An 18,261-nucleotide genomic window follows, 5' to 3' on the forward strand; every position below is an offset into this window, starting at 1 on the left:
ATTGGATCACCCATGACACCCTCATTTCATTGTCACCTTTTCTTAGAGGTGGTTTATCTCTTGGAGCCTCAATACAAGCGGACTCATAAAAAAAAAAAGATTTTAGGCTATCATAGTGGAAGCAGCGAGGTGCTGATTGCTAGGTGCGGTATGTCACAATCAATTCAAAGTTTCTTAACCCCCAAGCAAAAAATATTATAATTTTATCTTACTTAATCAACATAATCACTTACTAGCTTAGTTGGTTGAATTTGCAAAATGGCGTCAAAGTACACAGGTTTTGATCAAACAACAGTGAATTCACATTTGTTTGCAACTCGGTCAACTATTAACCAAAACCAGTTGGACTTGACGTCTTTGTCCAGCAGTGTGAATCCACTATTTTCCCTACAACCATTAACATGTTTTTTATTTTTCATTTGACTTGTGACAATAACAAACAGTCATGTGTTTGCCCAAACGTGTTTAATTCAAGACTAGTCACTGTGTTGTGCCTCATTGCCTAGGAATACATTGGTGTTTTCAAAAGAATGTAGCAAAGTACTGGCAGGGGTCATCCAGCTTGGCCCAGGGCTAGCCTCCTTAGGGGTTACTTTAGTTTCAGGCCTGGCCTAGCCTAAATGCAGATGTTATTACCTGCGTTCTCCTACTCTGAAATGAATTGTCATCTTTCAATTGGTGTATTTGTGTTTCATTCAAGGAACTAAGAGTTTTTTAAAGTTTAGCGATGTCGTGCGGTGCTGGAAAAACCTTGATAGTTGTGCTTGAATTTTTCTATTTATTTTATGTAACCTTTATTTAACTAGGCAAGCCAGTTAAGAACAAATTCTTATTTACAATGACGGCCTACCCCGGCCAAACTCTAACCCAGTGACACTGGGCCAATTGTGCGCCGCCCTATGGGACTCCCAATTACTGCCAGTTGTGAAACAGTCTGGAATCAAACCAGGGTCTGTAGTGACACCTCTAGCACTGAGATGCAGTGCCTTAGACCACTGCGCCACTCGGGAGCCCAATTCTGTAAAAAGTTTAAGAACCCTGATGTGTGTTATTATGTGTGACATCCTGTGTTTGGAGAACAATGGATGAAACTTGGCAGGCAGAGGTGGCAGGCAGAGGTGGAGGTGGGGGTAGAGGTGGAGGTAGAGGTAGAGGTAGAAGTGGAGGAAGAACAAGGAGAGTAATCTCTGATGAAATTCGGGAGACTGTGTGGTCAACCATGGAGACTGTGTGGTCAACCATGGTTTGACCTTGAGAGAGGCCGTTGCAGAGAGTGCAGCCCAATCTGAGCCGCTTCACCATAGCATCCGTCATTCAGACGTTTAGAAATGAGAATAGGTATGTACTGCAGACATTGATATCTACTACTTCTACGACTTGACAATAGTACAACATGAAAGCACAATAAATACTGTTGATTCAAATACATACTGGGAAAACAGTCAATGTTTAATGTATTACTGTATGTATGAAATTGGGAGCTATTCTACTTTCAAACATGTTTATCTTGTATACACTGAATTACCGTAGTTTACTGTATTGAATGCTATTTTGGTTTTGTAATACTGGAAGGCGACCACCACGTGGTGTTAGAACGCGTTTATTTACAGACTAACAGGAGGCTGCCATTGCGCAAATGGTCGGTGAAAATAATGCCATAAGACTGCGGGAAATCCAACAACAGATGATTGAAAACCCTGCCATCTTCCATAACATCAGAGTGAGCTTATCAACCATAGCCCGCATCCTTAAGAAACACCATCCCCAGATTAAGGAAATCTACAGAGTCCCATTTGAAAGGAATTCCCAGAATGAAGGATAAACGGTACGAATATGTGCAACTAGGTCATTTACTGGTATTACACTCTTGAAACATTTGAGACTCACTGATGTTGCCAGTGACCTTTACTATACAGCAATTACAGTATTTACTGTAATTTCAGAGAATCATGGGGTTGGATGCAAGTCCCATCCCCCAGGAACATATTCATAGATGATGCTGGATTCAATTTAGCGAAGATGAGGAGGAGAGGAAGGAACATCATTTGTCAACTTGCCATAATTGAGGTACCTGGCCCCACGGGGGAAATGTCACCATATGCGCATCTATGAACCACAATGGGGTCTTCCACCGCCATGCCACCCTTGGACTACACAACACTGCTCATCTCCTTAACCTCTTCAACCTATGGGGGCGCTATGTCATTATTGGACAAAAAAACGTGCCCGTTTTAAGCGCAATATTTTGTCACGAAAAGATGCTCGACTATGCATATAATTGGCAGCTTTGGAAAGAAAACACTCTGACGTTTTCAAAACTGCAAAGATATTATCTGTGAGTGCCACAGAGCTCATGCTACAGGCAAAACCAAGATGAAACCTCAAACAGGAAATGAGCAGAACTTTTGAGGCTCTGTTTCCCATCGTCTCCTTATATGGCTGTGAATGTGCCATGAATGAACTTGAGGTCTCTGCCGTTCGTCCAAGATGTCTGCAGCATTGTGACGTATTTGTAGGCATATCGTTGGAAGATTGACCATAAGAGACTACATTTACCAGGGGTCCGCCCGGTGTCCTGTGTCGAAATTATTGCGTAATCTCTAGGTCCATGTGCGTTCCATTTCTTCAGAAGAGAAAGTCAACTGCCACGATGGATTTATCGTCGATAGATATGTGAAAAACACCTTGAGGATTGATTCTAAACATCGGTTTGCCATGTTTCTGTCGATATTATGGAGTTCATTTGGAAAAAAGTTTGCGTTTTAATGACTTAATTTTCGTTTTTTTTCTTACCCAAACGTGAGACGGAGCGATTTGTCAACACAAATAATCTTTTTGTAAAAACTGAACATTTGCTATCTAACTGAGAGTCTCCTCATTGAAAACATCTGAAGTTCTTCAAAGTTCTTCAAAGGTAAATGATTTTATTTGAATGTTTTTCTGGTTTTTGTGAAAATGTTGATTGCTGAATGTCAGGCATGTCAGGCATAATACTATGCTAGGCTATCAATAGTGTTACACAAATGTTACACAAATGCTTGTTTTGCATTGGTTGAGAAGCATATTTTTTTTAATCTGAGATGACAGTGTTGTTAACAAAATGCTAAGCTTGAGAGCAAATAGATTTATTTCATTTCATTTGCGATTTTCATGAATGTTAACGTTGCGTTATGCTAATGAGCTTGCGGATAGATTTACACAATCCTGGATACATGTTTCTTTCGTAGCTAAACGTGACGCAGAAAACGGAGCGATTTGTCCTAAACAAATAATATTTTTGTAAAAACGGAACATTTGCTATCTAACTGAGTCTCCTCATTGAAAACATCTGAAGTTCTTCAAAGGTAAATGATTTTATTTGAATGTTTTTCTGGTTTTTGTGAAAATGTTGCCCGCTGAATGCTAACGCTAAATGCTACGCTAAATGCTACGCTAGCTATCAATAGTGTTACACAAATGCTTGTTTTGCAATGGTTGAGAAGCATGTTTTGAAAATCTGAGATGACAGTGTTGTTAACAAAAATCGAGAGAGCTAGCATATTGATTTCATTTCATTTGCGATTTTCATGAATAGTTAACGTTGCGTTATGGTAATGAGCTTGAGGCTTTATTCACGATCCCGGATCCGGGATGGCTCGTCGCAACAGGTTAATTTCCTGAACACCTTACATTAATCTTTTTCAGCCAGAGCAGAGAGGGCCAGGTGATCCTAAGCAGCAAATATATGTTCTAATTTGGGACGTGAGTTTCCATTGGGCTGCTCAGGCCCGCAACTGGTTCCATGACCATCCCAGGTTTACAATTCTATATCTCCCACCATATTCCCCATTCCTCAACCACATTGATTAGTTGTTTTCAGCATGGCGGTTAAAGGTGTATGATCACATACCCCATGAACATATGGCCCTTCTCCAGGCAAAAGAGGAGGCCTGTGGTGACATTCCTGTCAGGGGTGGATGTGTCATGCCAGAATATATTTCCCCCCCTGTCTGGCCAAGGAGTATCGCCTGTGATGTTGATGAAAATCTGTGGCTGGACCAAAACAACAGACATTACTGATTTTGTCTTCGTAATAGAGTATTTGTTTCTTGATTTATGATTTAGATTTTACTGTATTTTGACAGTGTTTTTATGTATTCCGTACAATTGATCTAACGTACAGTAGTACAAATATTTCTTCCTTTGCATATGCTAAATATATATTTACTGTATGTTTGTATTTTTACTTTGTGTGCTTCCACTATTCTGTTTGACATGTAGAGTCATGCTGAAATATAAAACTTGCATTTGTGTTACATTCTTGTTTGAGTACACAAATACAATACAAAAATATTTGTATTTACAATGAAATAGGTTCAGAAAGTAGTGTTTTGAATATGCCACATGTGATCTCGGGTTGTCACTAGGTTAGATTTGTTTGTGTGTGTCTCATTTGCATGGAGAGTTTCATTTTTAGCAGGGAGTACATGATTTTGATTGCTGCGTTTCATTTTGCAAGATGTTTGTGGGGTTTGGGGAAATCGGGTAACTGTTTTGAGTACCTGAGATGCAGTTTCAATAAACGTGTGTAACAATTGGGAAAAACTGTAATAATAACACAAATAATTTATTCATTAATTCCTTATTCACTGTAATGAATGAATTAATTTAATAATTTGTGTTTTTAATATACTAGTGACAGCCACTTAGGCAAGCTAGCAATGACTACCATTAGCATTCAGTGTGGTGAATAAGAATGCGCAAAAGTGAGCAAGTGCACGGCCATTTAATGATAATTATGGAAGCAATGTGGGCGGACATGGACGGAGACATATTGCTACTGAGTGGATGGACGTTTCTGGTAATTTCTGGGGATTTTCTGAATTGTTTCCGGACATATACACTTCTGCGTACAAAAGTGGTCCATTTGAGATTTATGGGACATGTGCAGGGCCGAACACTGCTGGACACACACATTTCCAGAAATTGTGAATTTTCCGACTGGAGTGTTTGACTCGTAAATGTGCCTTTTCATGCAGTGAAAGGGAAAGGGGGTAGGGAGTCAACGACCAACTCGACACAACATACCATTCGGGAAGTAGAGTCGTGGAATTAAACTTTATTTGAAAGGAAATGAGAGGCGAGAGAGAGAGGGAGAGAAAGAGAGAAAAAAAATCAAGTTCAATACACTTCATATTCAAGATGACCTCAACACTCACTTCTGCTTTGGGGCACATGGGAGCCATTGAGAAGAGCTGGCAGAATAAAAGACCTTGCAAGGGTTGGAACGGTTCGGGGAACAGAACCAAAAACCGTAAAAGAACACAATGATTTGAGGAACAAAACCCAAATCGGAAAAGTTCCGGAACAGAACCGTTATTTTAATAACGTTCTTTCACATTTCGTGCATTTTTTTTCCAGTCCCATAAAAACTGCAACAAAGCACCTACGCAAACCCCTTACTCCATAACTCAGAATCTTATTCCAGCGTCTGCCTGCCAGCTGAAAAACTTTTCCAGTGGGTGTGCGTGTGTGTAGGCTACCTGCTCCTCCCCTCTGAAACATAGGTTACTGTAGCCTACTGACAACGTTACAAGCATAAATCAGAAATTAGGGAGAGATTAACTTTTTCAATGCTAGTTAACGATACTAATGATAGTTATCAGGTTTCACATTAGATTTCTTAACGACAAAAAACACAAGACATGTTTTTAATGGTAGTGCTGCTCTGCACACACACGTTTGTTAGCTCGCTAGCTAACGTTAGCTAACATTTACTCTGGTCCAATGTTAAGCCAACTCAGAAGTTCAAAGACATTCAAAGTTTATCCGTAGAAGACGCTCCTCCGTAGGTATAATTCAGATAGTGCATGTCATCACGTGATGCCCAGCGCTTCAAGGCAAGCTTCCACCTTTCGCCCTCGCCCTCACCTCACCTGCAAAATGTCAGTTGCACCTCCCACCCTACCTACACTGTTACTGGCAGCACAATGTGTGTTTGTCTTTCATTATGACTAAACCATGCTGTTATGGCAAAATACAATTTGATCTTAACAACTTTCCTATACAGATTAATCCGCTTACCCACTCCACAGCAAGCTGCTCTATCCACACTGATTGGGGAAGTAATTGAATGTGGAGATAAATGTTTAAAATATATATATATATAATTATTTCAGAGGTTTAAAAAAGAACAAAAAGGAACGATATAAACTGGTACTTTTTTTTGGTTCGAACCGGTTCAGAGCTTTATCAAGTGGCTACCCAGACTTTTGCATTGCCCCCCCTCCCCACGTTGCTGCTACTCTGTTATTATCTATGCATAGCCACTTTAATAACTCTACCTACATGTACATAATTAACTCCAATACTGGTGCCCCATCACATTGACACTCTACTGGTACCCCCTGTATACAGCCTCACTCTAGTTATTTGCTGATGCTCTTTAATGATTTGTTATTGGTTAAGGGCTTGGAAGTAAGCATTTCATTGTAAGGTCTACTACACATGTTGTATTTGGCACATGTGACAAATACATTTTGATTTCTTGATCGGAACTAAATTATGGTTCTGTTCAGAACAAAACGAGTGGAAAATAATTTTGGTTCAAATCCCTGGTTTTATTTGGAGCCTTTACCTCCGCTGTAATTACTGTTCCTGAACTGTCCTAATGACTTACAGTTAAAACGCAATTACAGAGCCAGGCTGAAGGGGGGAATCGATGCAGCAAGGACTGACGACTCCTCCCAGAAACACAAAGGTATTATTAATAGTTTTTTATTCTTGTTTGTCTACTAGTTTGGGAAGGTTCTATTGAAGAGAGGGTTTCTCGCTTCGGCTGAGTAGTCTTAATAAAGACAACGTTCTTTCTCAGATCTACTGTGTCTTTCTTTCCCTCGAATGATTCCATCATTGTGTCCATCATGATGGTTCCCTAACGGTTTGATCGGTTTCCATCTTGGCCTAGAACAGAGGATAACAGAGTATAACCGTCTCCCAATAAACCATTTTGGTAATATGGCTGGATCAGTATCTTTCACGAGGGTTTGGGACCTGGAGACTTACCTGGCACAGTTCACTTTGCATTACTACAATTTACAGTTTGAGGGGTTAGTAAAATTGATTAAAGAAATAGCTATGTCATTTTTATGAAGTTGTAAAAATCAATGAGGCAGTTACTCCTCAGTCGTGCAAAATGGCTAGGAATATTAATCCACTAGTGTATTCAAGGCTGTCTTGCCCTGGTGAGTTTTCTTGAAGGGAATTTTAGATTTCCATTACTCTTGTTTCTGCCAAATAACTAACCCACTTACTCACCCACGGGAGCAGGTTGTTTGATGTGCTTTTTCTTTTATTTGTTGATTTCACATCGTTCATTTGAGAAATATTAAACATTCTCTCTATGAAACACTATCCCCATTGCATTCACACAAGCGTCATATGCAAGAAGATCCGAGGCTGTAATTGCTGCTAAAGGTGCTTCAACAAAGTACTGAGTAAAGGGTCTGAATACTTATGTAAATCTGATATTTCATTTTTTTCAATGATACATTTGCTAAAATTTCTGCAAACCTGTTTTTGCTTTGCCATTATGGGGTATTGTGTAGATTGATGAGAAAAAAACAAGGGGTCTAAAGGGGTCTGAATACTTTCCGAATGCATTGAAAAGAAGGGTATTTCTGTTTTTTCATTTGTCATTCATTTGCAAACATTTCTAAAAACCTGTTTTTGCTTTGTCATTATGGGGTATTGTGTGTAGGTTGATGAGAATGTTTTATTTATTTCATCAATTTTAGAATAAGGCTGTAACATAACAAAATGTGGAAAATGGGAAGGGGTCTGAATACTTTCCGAATGCACTTCATCTTTTGACGACACTAACTTTGCTCATTACTTTCCTGTGTAAACTTTTCAGGTTTCGCCCATTTAACCAGATGACGTTACTTTAACATTGTGCCAAAACTGTAATAGAATTAGGCCAATATCGCCAAGTATAGCCCAGTACTGCAGACTTTTTCAGGTAAAACCTAGGGGATAATATTACTTTGCCGTCTAAAACTTGGGTTTCCCTGTTATTCAACCTTTCTTGGGCTCTATTCATATCGTATTCTGGCAAGATTTGTATTCATATGAATGACAGTATTTATAGTACATTCTCAGTACTATGACAATAAAAAAAGTCCTTGTTCCATGTGTCCTACCATCCTGTACGTTGTGTTGTCATGGCAACCACTGCCTGTCACATTCCATGCGAGTGGCACCTGTGACATTAGTTACAGGGAAGCAGAGCACCCAAAGCATTGAGAGTTGATAGACAAAATACGTCTCTGGAATTCAATAAAACCAGGCACGTCTCTTTTTTTAAAGTCTTGACTAAAGGAGATTATTTTGATCTGTGTGCAATCTCCCCGGCTATTCCGATTGAGGTCAGAGCAGTTGCTGTCACCAACATGCTGTCAGAATGCTTATTTTCAAACAGCTGGACCAGGGCACTTGAGTATATATACATATTATTTAATATGGTGACATATTGCATGGAATTCTAACGGAATGTAGGGGTTAAGAAGCCACAGTGGCCCTAGGCTATCGCATGGGCTACGGTCACTGATGGGACTGATTTATCCCTCTAATATGGACATATATCCATTGGTCAAGACAGCAACCATGCAGTCAGCCAAGTGCAAAAGTTCTGGCCCCTGCTCGCTGTGAATTCTAGATCAGCTCGGTAATAAGATTTGGTACACTGTGATATTTCAATCAAGTAATGCCCCCAGAGCTCGATGTGAACATGTCATGAATATGAACTGCTACTTATGACGCTTCAGAGTTCTGCTTTGAATTTAAAAGCACTATACCCACAGAGGCAGTCTCTCCTCAGAGCAGGTTTAGTAACTGTGTGATTCAACAGACAAGAAGAACGTGTGTAGCCAGATTGATGAATTTAATTGAATTCATCCCCTGTGTTGTGGAGTGTGTGAGTCAGAGGAACTCTCCGTTTTACCTGTCAGTGTAGCAGGCTTAGTGCCTGGCTGTGAGTACAGCACATCGGCCATTTCACAGATCCTTAAGCATGATTTGTATTCAATTCGGCTTCATATCCTGGGTTTCCTCTAAGATCTGTGTCGGGAAAGAAAAGTTCTTGTTTCAAAGCATCCGACAACTGACATTAAGACAAAATTATTTATGGGGGAGGAAAAGATGGTAGCCGGGCCAAACATTGTCTTCAGATAGCAGAGTGCTCTCATGGAGGTAAGTCACCAGATCAGATGTCATGGCCTACAGTCTTTCATCCTCAGGCAGGGAGGGAGGGCTGAGAGAGAGAGAGAGAAAAAAAGGGATGCTGTTTTCCTTCTCATGTCAAATACCAGTGTGGGTATTGTCGGAATGCTAGTCTAGAATACTGAAAAAAGACAGATATTAATGTAATGTAAAGTTCACCATGTTCAGATCATGTACCAGTCCTGTCTGGATAACAGAACAAACTAGTCAATTACAGATCAACTAAACCACATAAGTTATACTGGCAGGATAGTGTGAATGTGCACATGAATCTACAGCTTCCTTGCCTGCCCGGCTGGTAGGTATGCTGCTGTTATTGTTGTGCTACTGATCCCTGGGGTCAGCTACACTGCTGGCTAGTGTCATTAAGAGGCTGTTGACCTTTGTGCGTTCCCCTGCCAGACTGCCACTCTGATCATTAAAAACTTCTTAGGGATAGGTGTCCCGTCAACGGGACAGTTGTAAATCATGCAGCGCCGTGTGGCACGATTGCAGATTTTAGGGAAACAACAAATGTCGGTACATATACAGTGTATCACAAAAGTGAGTACACCCCTCACATTTTTGTAAATATTTGAGTATATCTTTTCACGTGACAACACTGAAGAAATGACACATTGCTACAATGTAAAGTAGTGAGTGTACAGCTTGTATAACAGTGTAAATTTGCTGTCCCCTCAAAATAACACACAGCCATTAATGTCTTAAACCGCTGGCAACAAAAGTGAGTACACCCCTAAGTGAAAATGTCCAAATTAGTGAATGGGGAGCAGGTGTGTTAAATTTGGTGTTATTGCTCTCACACTCCCTCATACTGACTGGTCACTGGTAGTTCAACATGGCACCTCATGGCAAATAACTCTGAGGATCTGAAAAAAAGAATTGTTGCTCTACATAAAGATGGCCTGGGCTATAAGAAGATTGCCAAGACCCTGAAACTGAGCTGCAGCACGGTGGCCAAGACCATACAGCGGTTTAACTGGACAGGTTCCACTCAGAACAGGCCTCGCCATGGTCGACCAAAGAAGTTGAGTGCATGTGCTCAGCGTCATATCCAGAGGTTGTCTTTGGGAAATAGATATATGAGTGCTGCCAGCATTGCTGCAGAGATTGAAGAGGTTGAAGTGGTGGGGGGTCAGCCTGTCACAGTGCTCATACATTCCACAAACCTCAAAGTGTTTCCTTTCAAATGGTACAAAGAATATGTATACCCTTGCTTCAGGGCCTGAGCAACAGGCAGTTAGATTTGGGTATGTCATTTCAGGTGAAAATAGAAAAAAGGGGGCTAATACGTTTATTTAACTACTGCTGCCTGCTGCATTGGGCAGCGCACAGCCTCTAACAGAGAGAAAAGGAGTAAAATAGGTAATGGTATATATGCTACACCCTGAATGATATCAATCGGGCCTTTCAACATACACCGTTTCCCCGAGGGGCAGAGATGCTCAAATCAAGTCACATTGGATTTGTCACAAACACATGGTTAGCAGGTGTTAATGCGAGGGTAGCGAAATGCTTGTGCTTTAGTTCCGACCGTGCAGTAATATCTAACAAGTAATCTAACCTAACAATTTCACAACTACCTTATACACACACAAGTGTAAAGGAATAAATAAGAATATGTACATAAAAATATATGAATGAGTGATGGCTGAACGGCATAGGCAAGATGCAGTAGATGGTATAGAGTACAGTATATACATATGAGATCAGTAATGTAGGGTATGCTTACATTATATAAAGTGGTTCAAAGTGGCTAGTGATACATTTATTACATCAATTTTTCCATTATTAAAGTGGAAAATGTTGGCAGCAGCCACTCAATGTTAGTGAAGGCTGTTTAACAGTCTGATGGCCTTGAGATAGAAGCTGTTTTTCAGTCTCTCGGTCCCCGCTTTGATGCACCTGTACTGACCTCACTTTCTGGATGATAGCGGGGTGAACAGGCAGTGGCTCAGGTGGTTGATGTCCTTGCCTTCATGTGACATCGGTGCTGTAGGTGTCCTGGAGGGTGGGTAGTTTTCCCCCGGGAATGCGTTGGGCAGACCGCACCACCATCTGGAGAGCCTTACGGGAGCGGGCGGTACAAATAGAAAAGGCAGTGGCTCGGGTGGTTGTTGTCCTTGATGATCTTTTTGGCCTTCCTGTGACATCAGGTGGTGTAGGTGTCCTGGAGGGCAGGTAGTTTGCCCCCGGTGATGCGTTGTGCAGACCTCACTAGCCTCTTTAGAGCCTTACTGTTATGGGCGGAGCAGTTGCCGTACCAAGCGTTGATACAGCCCGACAGGATGCTCTCGATTGTGCATCTGTAAAAGTTTGTGAGTGTTTTTGGTGACAAGCCACATTTCTTCAGCCTCCTGAGGTTGAAGAGGCGCTGCTACGCCTTCTTCAACATGCTGTCTGTGTGGGTGGACCATTTCAGTTTGTCAGTGATGTGTACGCTGAGGAACTTAACACTTTCCACCCTCTCCACTACTGCCCTGTCGAAGCCCACGATCATCTCTTTGTTTTGTTGACATTGAGTGTGAGGTTATTTTCCTGACACCACACTCGAGGGCCCTCACCTCCTCCCTGTAGGCCGTCTCGTCGTTGTTGGTAATCAAGCCTACCACTGTAGTGTCGTCTGCAAACTTGATGATTGAGTTGGAGGCGTGCATGGCCACGCAGTCGTGGGTGAACAGGGAGTACTGGAGAGGGCTGAGAACGCACCCTTGTGGGGCCCCAGTATTGAGGATCAGCGGGGTGGAGATGTTACCCAACCTCACCACCTGGGGGCGGCACGTCAGGAAGTCCAGGACCCAGTTGCACAGGGTGGGGTCGAGACCCAGGGTCTCGAGCTTAATGACGAGTTTAGAGGGTACTATGGTGTTAAATGCTGAGCTGTCGTCGATGAACAGCATTCTTACATAGGATTGCATGTGTTGTTGTGTTTTACATTTGCACAACAGTATCATGCAGATACACATTCAGGAAATCCTATTCAAGAGCACTGCACTGTTTAGATGTTGCTGCACTCAAAAGCTGTGCTGTGCTTCAGCTTTGAATGCATATTCATTTCATGACATGCTTATGCAGTCATTCCAAATTATAGGCGCAGAATGAGGTGAGGATCATTTGAATACAGTCTTATTATAGTGGTATTTTAAATATTCAGGATTTGCCAAGATTAGGAGGAGCAATTACTGCAATGATAAATCTTGGGTTATAATAGAAAGAATTGCTCCCGCCAAATGTAAACGAAGCACTCAAGTACCCATGCAGGCAGTGGTCATATGATGCCATTTACAGTAGTGTACTGTAAACAGCATTATAGAAGCTATATAAATTAAACTAAAGCGGGAAGAACCAGTGACTCGCTCGATACGGAAGTGGTCAGATGACGCGGATGCTACACTACAGGACTGTTTTGCTGCACAGACTGGAATGTGTTCCGGGATTCATCCAATGACATTGAGGAGTACTCCACCTCAAGTCAAAATCAAATCAAATGTCATTTGTCACATACACATGGTTAGCAGATGTTAATGCGAGTGTAGCGAAATGCTGGTGCTTCTAGTTCCGACAATGCAGTAATAACCAATGAGTAATCTAACCTAACAATTCCACAACTACTACCTTATACACACAAGTGTAAAGGAATAAAGAATATGTACATAAAGATGAGTGATGGTGCAGAACGGCATAGGCAAGATGCAGTAGATGGTATAGAGTACAGTATATACGTATGAGATGAGTAATGTAGGGTATATAAACATAAAGTGGCATAGTTTAAAGTGGCTAGTGATACATGTATTACATAAAGATGGCAAGATGCAGTAGATGATATAGATTACAGTATATAAATATACAGTGCCTTGCAAAAGTATTCGGCCCCCTTGAACTTTGCGACCTTTTGCCACATTTCAGGCTTCAAACATAAAGATATAAAACTGTATTTTTTTGTGAAGAATCAACAACAAGTGGGACACAATCATGAAGTGGAACGACATTTATTGGATATTTCAAACTTTTTTAACAAATCAAAAACTGAAAAATTGGGCGTGCAAAATTATTCAGCCCCCTTAAGTTAATACTTTGTAGCGCCACCTTTTGCTGCGATGACAGCTGTAAGTCGCTTGGGGTATGTCTCAGTTTTGCACATCGAGAGACTGACATTTTTTCCCATTCCTCCTTGCAAAACAGCTCGAGCTCAGTGAGGTTGGATGGAGAGCATTTGTGAACAGCAGTGTTCAGTTCTTTCCACAGATTCTCGATTGGATTCAGGTCTGGACTTTGACTTGGCCATTCTAACACCTGGATATGTTTATTTTTGAACCATTCCATTGTAGATTTTGCTTTATGTTTTGGATCATTGTCTTGTTGGAAGACAAATCTCCGTCCCAGTCTCAGGTCTTTTGCAGACTCCATCAGGTTTTCTTCCAAAATGGTCCTGTATTTGGCTCCATCCATCTTCCCATCAATTTTAACCATCTTCCCTGTCCCTGCTGAAGAAAAGAAGGCCCAAACCATGATGCTGCCACCACCATGTTTGACAGTGGGGATATTGTGTGTTCAGGGTGATGAGCTGTGTTGCTTTTACGCCAAACATAACGTTTTGCATTGTTGCCAAAAAGTTCAATTTTGGTTTCATCTGACCAGAGCACCTTCTTCCACATGTTTGGTGTGTCTCCCAGGTGGCTTGTGGCAAACTTTAAATGACACTTTTTATGGATATCTTTAAGAAATGTCTTTCTTCTTGCCACTCTTCCATAAAGGCCAGATTTGTGCAATATACGACTGATTGTTGTCCTATGGACAGAGTCTCCCACCTCAGCTGTAGATCTCTGCAGTTCATCCAGAGTGATCATGGGCCTCTTGGCTGCATCTCTGATCAGTCTTCTCCTTGTATGAGCTGAAAGTTTAGAGGGACGGCCAGGTCTTGGTAGATTTGCAGTGGTCTGATACTCCTTCCATTTCAATATTATCGATTGCACAGTGCTCCTTGGGATGTTTAAAGCTTGGGAAATCTTTTTGTATCCAAATCCAGCTTCAAACTTCTTCACAACAGTATCTCGGACCTGCCTGGTGTGTTCCTTGTTCTTCATGATGCTCTCTGCGCTTTTAACGGACCTCTGAGACTATCACAGTGCAGGTGCATTTATACGGAGACTTGATTACACACAGGTGGATTGTATTTATCATCATTAGTCATTTAGGTCAACATTGGATCATTCAGAGATCCTCACTGAACTTCTGGAGAGAGTTTGCTGCACTGAAAGTAAAGGGGCTGAATAATTTTGCACGCCCAATTTTTCAGTTTTTGATTTGTTAAAAAAGTTTTAAATATCCAATACATGTCATTCCACTTCATGATTGTGTCCCACTTGTTGTTGATTCTTCACAAAAAAATACAGTTTTCTATCTTTATGTTTGAAACCTGAAATGTGGCAAAAGGTCGCAAATACTTTCGCAAGGCACTGTACATATGATGTAGGGTATGTAAACATATTAAGTGGTATTGTTTCAAGTGGATAGTGATACATTTTTACATCAATTTCCATCAATTCCCATTATTAAAGTGGCTAGAGTTGAGTCAGTATGTTGGCAGCAGCCACTCAATGTTAGTGGTGGCTGTTTAACAGTCTGATGGCCTTGAGATAGAAGCTGTTTTTCAGTCTCTCGGTCCCTGCTTTGATGCACCTGTACTGACCTCGCCTTCTGGATGATAGCGGGGTGAACAGGCAGTGGCTCGGGTGGTTGTTGTCCTTGATGATCTTTATGGCCTTCCTGTGACATTGGGTGGTGTAGGTGTCCTGGAGGGCAGGTAGTTTGCCCCCGGTGATGCGTTGTGCAGTCATCGGCTTCATCAATAAGTGCATCGTCGACGTCTTCCCCACAATGACTGCGTGCATATCCCAACCAGAAACCATGGATTACAGGCAACATCCGCATCGAGCTAAAGGCTAGAGCTGCCGCTTTCAAGGAGCGGGAGACTAATCCGGACGCTTATAATCAATCCCACTATGCCCTCAGACGAACCATCAAACAAGCAAAGTGTCAATACAGGATTAAGATTGAATTCTACTACACCGGCTCTTGACGCTTGCCGGATGTGGCAGGGATTGAAAACTATTACGTATTACAAAGGGAAACCCAGATGTGAGCTGCCCAGTAACGCGAGCCTACCAGATGAGCTAAACGCCTTTTATGCTCGCTTCGAGGCAAGCAACACTGAAGCATGAACGAGAGCACCAGCTGTTCTGGATGACTGTGTGATAACGCTCTCGGTAGCCGATGTGAACAAAACCTTTAAACAGATCAACATTCACAAAGCCGCTGGGCCAGACGGATTACCAGGACGTGTACTCAAAGCATGCGCATTCACTGACATTTTCAACCTCTCCCTGACCGAGTCTGTAATACCTACATGTTTCAAGCAGACCGCCATAGTCCCTGTGCCCAATGAAGCGAAGGTAACCTGCCTAAATGTTTTACCGCCCTAGGGCCATGAAGTACTTTGAAAGGCTGGTCATGGCTCTCATCAACAGCATCTTCCCGGACACACTAGACCCACTCCAATTCGCATACCGCCCCAACAGATCCACAGATGACGCAATCGCACAAAAGGAACACCTATGTGAGAATGCTGTTCATTGACTACAGCTCAGCGTACAACACCATAGTGCCCATGAAGCTCATCACTAATCTAAGGACTCTGGGACTAAACACCTCCCTCCCCAACTGGATCCTGGGCTTCCTGACGGGCCGCCCACAGGTGGTAAGAGGAGGTAACACGTTTGCCACACTGATCCATAACACTGGGCCTCCTCAGCGGTGTGTACTCAGTACCCTCCTGTATCCGACTCCAACACTATCATTAAGTTTGCTGACGACAACAGTGAGACGGCCTATATGGAGGAGGTCAGAGATCTGGCAGTGTGGTGCCAGGGCAACAACCTCTCCCTCAATGTGAGCAAGACAAAGAAGCTGATAGTGGACTACAGGAAAAGGCAGGCTGAACAGGCCCCCATTAACGTCGACAGGGCTGTAGTGGAGCGGGACGAGAGTTTCAAATTCGTTGGTGTCCACATCACCAACGAACTGTCATGCTCCAAACATACCAAGACAGTTGTGAAGAGGGCACGACAAAACCTTTTCTCCCTCAGCAGACTGAAAATATTTGGCATGGGTCCCCAGATCCTCAAAAGATTCTACAGCTGCACCATTGAGAGCATTCTGACTGGGTTGCATCACCGCCTGGTATGGCAACTGCTCGGCATCTGACCATAAGGCGCTACAGAGGGTAGTGCGACCGGCCCAGTATATCACTGGCGGCAAGATTCCTGCCATCCAGGACCTATACAATAGGCGGTGTCAGAGGAAAGCCCATAAAATTGTCAGAGACTCCAGTCACCCAAGTTATAGACTGTTCTCTCTTCTACCGCACTGCAAGCGGTACCGGAGCGCCAAGTCTAGAACCAAAAGGCTTCTCAACAGCTTTTACCCCCAAGCCATAAGACTGCTGAACAATTAATAAAATCGCCACCGGACAATTTACATTGACCCCTCCCTTTAGTACACTGCTGCTACTCGCTATTTATTATCTATGCATAGCCACTTCATGTACAAATTACCTCAACTAACCTGTACCCCCGCACACTGTCTGTCGCCTCATTATTGTTATTCTTATTGTGTAACTTATTATAACTTTTTATTTTAGTCTACTTGGTAAATATTTTCTTAACTCTTCTTGAACTGCACTGTTGGTTAAGAGCTTGTAAGTAAGCATTTCACGGTAAAGTCTACACTCGTTGTATTCGGCGCATGTGGGGAAAAAAAGTTTGATTTGATTTTGATATATGGTAAAAGGGCTCTGGTCAAAAGTAGTGAAATACGTAGGGAATAGGGCACCATTTGGGACATGACCATGGTTTCCAAAGCTTAAGAGCAATACATGTAGGCTATCCAAAAGGTATAGTAGCTAAGAAAGGCAGAGCTACCCTCTGAAGCCTTGGTTGATGAACCACACCACAAATAATCACAGGCTTGACAGCGGGCTGCCCGAATCACTTATTGAGTGAGGCAGTCAAAATCACTCAGGTCGACATGAGCGGTGGGTCCCGAACAGTTGTTCTGCCAGTGAGCCCCTTTAACTACTGTAATAAATGTTTTGGGGCAGCAGGGGCAATTGAACTTAAAAGATTAAAGCAAATATTAAATTAGGAAATGCGCCGGTGGAATATGATTTAATGGTGAGGCAGCCAGGAGCCGAGAAGACTTGGATGGATGTGGGAGAGAGGGAGGGAGAGGGACAGAGTGTAGGAAAGAGGTCACCGCTACCACTGAGCACATCCATTTCACACTGTTTTCCCTTCTCTCCCTCCGGACAGCAGCCTGCCTCCTCCTCCCTTCACATCCACCCACCATAGTATAAATATAGCAGAGAAACTGACTTTAGACATCTACAGTACTGCCAGCCAAAGGTTGTAGCCGAAATCGACGGAAGCGATATAATTTCTGCCACTGCGATTGAAATTGTATTAATACAATCGTCTATTTGTATTGTGAAATATGTGTAACTGTCCTGATGGGTAACGATTTGGATTTTTTCCAGACCAGAAACTTCCCGCCCTGCACAGCCTGCCCAGCCACTCCGCAGGCAATATCGATTTGTCTCAAGTGACCAATCCATTTAAGGTCCAGCAGCTCATTAGACCTCCAAGCAACAACAAACTAATGATTAGTTTAACCCTGTGTGCTACTGCTTGGGGATAAGATAAGTTACGCTATTATATGACGTGTGTGTGCGTGCATGAGTAAGTGAGTGAGGGTATGGAGTATCTTGGTAGGTGATCTCACCAGGGATCCCCCAACCTTTCTCCCCTCCAGTATGTGCAGGCTTGATGAAGGGAGGGAGGGAAGGAAGGACCAAGGTGAGTTCACTCAGACTCTCACTGAATAAAACATGACTTGCCCATGTGTGTTCTCAGGGGATGAGATTATCTCTTCAGCTTGTCTCCCTGT

The 18,261-nt window shown here is 42.4% G+C and overlaps 1 protein-coding gene and 1 long non-coding RNA gene across 7 annotated transcripts in view; one reads left to right on the plus strand and one right to left on the minus strand.

Moving 5' to 3' along the window:
- LOC118358000 (glutamate receptor ionotropic, delta-2) overlaps positions 1–18,261 on the plus strand; it is a 543,733-nt gene that overhangs the window by 127,265 nt on the left and 398,207 nt on the right. The window lies entirely within an intron of this gene.
- Positions 5,084–18,261, minus strand: part of LOC118358001 (uncharacterized) — a 36,805-nt gene continuing 23,627 nt past the window's right edge. The window contains exons 2-3 of one of the 2 annotated variants that reach the window (XR_004820397.2): positions 8,981–9,289; positions 5,084–6,942 (exon numbers count right to left, since the gene is read on the minus strand). This is a non-coding gene — a long non-coding RNA (uncharacterized LOC118358001). Of the gene's footprint in view, positions 9,290–18,261 lie in introns of both variants that reach the window. The other variant, XR_008078779.1, reaches the window with a different exon arrangement.

This window comes from Oncorhynchus keta, chromosome 25 (assembly GCF_023373465.1).
Source record: "Oncorhynchus keta strain PuntledgeMale-10-30-2019 chromosome 25, Oket_V2, whole genome shotgun sequence".
NCBI classification, from domain to species: Eukaryota; Metazoa; Chordata; class Actinopteri; order Salmoniformes; family Salmonidae; genus Oncorhynchus; species Oncorhynchus keta.